Here is a 5908-nt window from a genome sequence, read left to right on the forward strand (position 1 = left end):
GTTATTATTTCTAATTGTGATTCTAGATTTTGTAATAATTTTTGGATTACTTTGTTTGCTCACCTAGGAACAAAGATTGATTTCTCATCTGCATTTCATCCTGAAACTAATGGTCAAACAAAAGCCACTAACAATACTATTTTAGATCTTTTACGTGCTTACACTATTTCAAAACCACATACATGGGATGCATATTTACATTTACTTCAGTTTGCATATAACAATACACCACACACAGCTACAAAGAAAGCACCGTTTGAAGTGATTTATGATTATAGATTGTCTACACTTGTTGCATCTTAATAGATACTGACTTTATGACCACTAGAACTGGCCGTAGATATTCTAGATATTTGGTCAAGTTTAAAAACCATCCTGTTGAAGAGCCCCAATGGATGCACACTAGAGACTTAAATGCTTTCCCCACTCTATTAGCTCCACATTGAGCTAATAGCAATTGAGGACAATTGCTATCCCACCCCCGGGGGTATGATGCCAGGAGGCATATTTCACGGTGGATTCCGTGCCACGGTGGATTCTGTGAGGTTTTACGGTGGATTCCATAAACTTTGTTTACCGGGGCTCATACACAAAGTGGATTCTTTGTACGAGAAGTCAATGGCGATGCCTATCCTTTTCAGGTGTTTTGTTAATTTAGTGTGTACATGGGTGATTCCATAGCGGGTGATTCCGCAAAATACATATTAAATTAATAAACGTTTATGAGTTTAGAGTACGCACTCGTGATAAATTTAGGTTAGGATTGATTTCTAACCAGTTGATTTATTTATGTAGCTAAAGACTGCTAGGTATTCACTTTTGTCAGTTTAATTGTATTATTTTATTAACAATTGTGAATGCTTCAGTTGATGTGTAGAGATAGCAGTAGTGGCGGAGGAAAGCATTGGAGGATAGCGTGTATTCAAGTTATCACTTATATTTGGATGGGCGCATACCTTAGGGATGGCGCTTATATTTTGTCGCGCCTATTTATTAAGGCATTGAATATTTATTTATTATTTTTGTATGCGCATGGGCGCACGACTATGATATTTATATTTGGACATTGTATTGGGTATGCCTGACTCTTTGGGCGCCCGCCCATTAGCTTTATTTCTATTTGGCACTAAAGCAAACTCAAAAGCCAAAAGCATGCTATTTTGTAATTTGTGCTATTATTTGAGCTTGAAGATGATTAATACATAACATACATGCTTTGTGGAGTGCTCACACAAGGCATGGGGGGAGATTGCACCCAATTGGTCTCTTGTTCATGTCGTGCATGCTTTCTACCTTGATTTTTTATGCAAAAAGTAGAGTTCTTTTGTTCTTGGGAACCTTGCGGCACTCACTACACGAGCATACAGCATCCGATCTGTGCACCACTTGTGCAGAGCTTGTATGCCTTCTGCGCAATTGATGGTGCCACTATGCATCCCACCCTATGCTGGCATACAGTGCAAGAAGGAAGGCCAGGGAGCCTTATGGTGCAATGCACAGGAACAGATCGTGCATTGTGCATTGAGAGACCCATCCCATGCGTACAACACTCCGTTCACACATCTTCACCTTGTTGAGATATCGAGCTCCACTTGTGATATGCTAGGGTGACCGTTGTGCATTTATGTCACCGACTTGTTAGCTGCAGATGCGGTTGGTACACCGCCCATGAATAATAGCTCGATGACAGCTATCCTTATCTACTCTAGTTCGTGGCTCAGTTAGTATGCCACCTTAGTTAGTTGAGTTTGATTTGAGACCCATATATAGGGTTCCTCTATTTCTCTGTACTTTTTTTTTTTTGGCTTACACAACTAAGAAGAGGAAATTTGTTTTCAGCCTCCACCTTTGTGTGTATTCCCCCATTGTGCAAGTGAGAAAGCTACAAGTGAGACTCCTTCCTTCTCTCCCACAATCTTGACATGGTATCAGAGCCTGGTTCGTGGTAAGGAGCTCAAGAAAGCAAACCAAGTTCACGGTGTTCTGGTAAGAGGACCAGTGTTGCTTTCATTTTTCGAGTTTGGGAGCAAGTCTCTACAGTAGGTAGCACAACCGGAAAGTGCAAGAGTGCGTTGTCTCAGATTGAGACGTCCTTCGCTGTGTAGCAAAAGGGTAGTATATGCTGCGAAAGTGGGCTTTAGCCCTTGGTTGCCCTGTTTTTTTTATTTGAGGCCATTTTGGGGCCTGTTTTGGAGGTGGAAGTTTTTCACACGCACTCGGGAAAAGGCCCTGTTTTTTGCTATGCGATAACTATTCTACAGGTCTGTGAAAAGTTACCGTAGAAATTGCATCGTATGCCTGTGCGCAGAGACATTGGGAGTTACAGAATCATCCTTGTTGCCTGTTGATGCAAAATTGTCACTAGGAAGTGACTGTGTGGTCAAATACCACTTTTGTCAGTTTTGCAGATTTGTCCTTTGAGACTGAAGCTGTGTTTTTTGCAGTGACAGAATTTTTTGTAGTGTTCTGTAATGGTATCTGATTCTCTTTCAAAGATTGTCATTGAAAAGCTTGACAAGAACAACTTCCAAGCATGGAAGTTTAGAATGATGAATTTCCTTATGGGAAAAGGATATTGGGAATTTGTTGCAGGAAATGAAGAAGAAGCAGTTCTTCCTGATGTTTCCAATCAACAGCAAATGCAGGCATTTAAAGGATGGCATGAGAGAGCTAGAAAAGTTATGTACTGGCTGTCTATCAGTATTTCAGACTCTATGATTGTGTATATTCATGATGCAAGTACGCCAAAGGAGTCATGGGATACTTTGTCAAAAATGTATAGCACAAATACGCAAGCCAGGAAAATGCAGCTCAAGCAAGAGATGCACAATGTGAAAAGAGAAAGTATGAGCATCAATGACTACCACATGAAGGTGAAGAAGATTGTAGATGCACTTTCTTCCATTGGGTCGCCAGTGGAAGTTGATGATTTAGTTTCTATGACCTTGAATGGTCTAGGAAAGGATTATGCACAGTTCCGAACATCCATTTCCGTCCGTGAAAGATTTCCTAATTTTGAAGAGTTGATTGTACTTCTAATTTCTGAGGAGTAGAGAAATGGTGGTGCATCTTCTTCAGGAGGAACATCAAAAGAAATTGTCTTCTACTCAAATGCTGGAAGAGGTAGAAGCAGAGGTAGAGGAGGCCGATCTGGAGGCCGTGGTAGAAATCAAAATATGCAGCAAACTCAAGAAAACTAGTCCCATGGAGGAGGACGTGGTAACTCTAGAGGTAGGGGGAGCCAAAGAGGTCGTGGTGGATGGCAAAGAGGCCAAAATGCAAACAGCAATGTTGAATGCTACTACTGTGGTAAAATGGGTCATATGGCTAAAGACTACTATAAAAAGCAAAATGACATCATGAATGGTAAATTGCAACAAGGGAATTATGCATCTTCTAGTAGATAGGGTGATGATAGAAATGAGCATTTATTTATGGTGTAGCACATGACCAATTCTGTGATAAGTGTAGAAGAAAGCAATGATGTGTGGTATGTTGACTCGGGTGCATCAAACAACATGACAGGTCATGTAGAATGGATGCAGGATGCAAGGAAAATAGAAAAACCAGGATTTGTGAAGACTGGTGATGATACTGTACATCCTATTGTGCAGATTGGAAAATTTCCTTTGTCTATGTAGGATGGGAAAAAGAAATACCTATCGGATGTATTTCATGTCCTGAATATCACCAAGAACTTGGTTTCTGTTGGTCAAATGGTTGAGCAGGGCTTGCAGGTCAGATTTAATCCTCATGGATGCTTTGTTGAGGATATGAAAAATAAAGGTCACTTGATAGCAAAAGGAAAGAAGAAGGGCAGAATGTTTACATTGGATGCAAACATGCCTGAATTGACTGCAGCAATGTTTGCACATGGGATTGGTGTAGTTGCAGATATTGATGTCTAGCATAAACGCATTGGTCATGTTAATGTACAGCGACTTAAATCAATGCAAGCCCAAAGTATTGTTGCAGGATTGCCTAAATTCAAGGTCGTAGAAATGCATAAGGTATATGAAGCCTGTCAATTTGGAAAACAAGCAAGGAAACCATTTCCTAGACATGTTCAAGAGAGTAAGAAGCCATTGGAATTAATCCACTCTGATGTGTGGACTACTAAAGTTGCATCTATTGGAGGCTGTCATTATTTTGTCACTTTTATTGATGACTATAGCAGAAAAGTTTGGGTGTATTTTATGAAAAAGAAAAGTAAAGTTTTTGGGCATTTCAAAACTCTTAAAGCTATGGTTGAAAAAGAAACAGGCCTGCAAATAAAATGCCTAAGGTCAGATGGAGGGGGAGAGTACCTCTCAAATGAATTTGCAAGGTTCTTGCAGGAGCATGGCATAAAGTAGCAATATTCATGTAGTCATACCCCACAGCAAAATGGAATTGCAGAAAGAAAAAACAGGCATATTGGAGAGGTATCTCATGCCATGCTCAATGAAAAATACCTGTCAGTACTAGGCTGAGGCAGTTGCTATAGCAGTCTACATAATGAACAGGACTCCCACTGCAGCAATACATGGCATGACTCCAGAGGAGAGGTATACTGGTAGGAAACCAGATATTTCTCATTTGAAAATTGTTTGTTGCATTGCCTATGTTCATGTGCCAGATGAGTTGAGATCCAAGTTGGATCCAAAAGCTGAGAAGTGTATCTTTATTGGTTACTCTCTGGCAGAAAGGGTATAGATACTATAACCCTTCTACTTGTAAGTTTACAGTGAGCAAAGATGTTGTGGATGGTGAATCCAGTGGCTCAAAACAGAGCATTGATGATGAGTTGGGTATTCCATCTGTTGTTATACCAAGAGTTAGGAAGACCAGGGATGTTTTGAGAGCATCTGGAAGTGAGCCTACTTTGCGCAGATCTACTAGAGCTAGGTATCCTGTGGATAGGCTGAAATATGGATTTACAGCCATTCACTATGCCTATATAGTCAAAGTGATACAGGAACCAGAACCCACTTCTTTTGAGCAAGCCATGGGAAAAGAAAAATGGGAGAAAGCCATGGATGAAGAAATTGATGCCTTGGAAGCAAATGCTACATGGGAATTGATACCTTTGCCTAAAGATAAGAATGCAATTGGTTGTAAGTGGGTTTATAAGGTGAAGCACAATGCAGATGGTTCTGTGAACAGATACAAGGCAAGATTAGTAGTCAAGGGGTATGCATAAACATATGGCATTGATTATGAAGAAACATTCAGTGCGGTTGCAAGGATGGCAACCGTAAGAGTAGTCATTGCTATGGTTGCATCAAAGGGATGGTCTTTACATCATATGGATGTAAAGAATGCCTTCTTGCATGGTGATTTGCAAGAAGAGGTCTATATGGAGCAGCCATTAGGTTACATGCATGCTGTTCATCCCGAGTTTGTTTGCAGGTTGAAGAAAGCCTTGTATGGCTTGAAGCAAGCACCTAGAGCATGGTCTGACAAGATAGGACAGTATCTTGTCACTATTGGCTTTCAGATTTCCAAGGCAGATTTCTCACTTTATGTGAGAAAAACAGAGAAAGGTATTATGCTGCTTGTCATTTATGTTGATGATTTGATTATCACAGGTGATAGTGATGATGATATCCTTCATGTGAAAATGCTATTGAAGCAGAAGTTTGAGATGAAGGATTTGGGAGAGCTGCGTTATTTCTTGGGCATTGAGGTGATTAGATCACCAAGTGGGATACGGCTCTTGCAGAGGCAGTATGGATTGGACATGCTGTCCAAATATGGGATGACATGCTATAAGCCTATTTCAGTTCCTTTGGAGTAGAATGTGAAGCTGAGTGCAGATGCAGGTGAGCTTCTGGAAGACCCTACTATGTACAGACGCATAGTAGGAAGTTTGATTTATATGACTATTATCATCCCAGATTTGAGCTGTGCTATTTTATTGGTATTT

Source organism: Lygodium microphyllum, chromosome 15 (genome assembly GCF_053477565.2).
Source record: "Lygodium microphyllum isolate KBCC chromosome 15, Lygodium_microphyllum_v1.1.10, whole genome shotgun sequence".
In the NCBI taxonomy this organism is placed as follows: domain Eukaryota; kingdom Viridiplantae; phylum Streptophyta; class Polypodiopsida; order Schizaeales; family Lygodiaceae; genus Lygodium; species Lygodium microphyllum.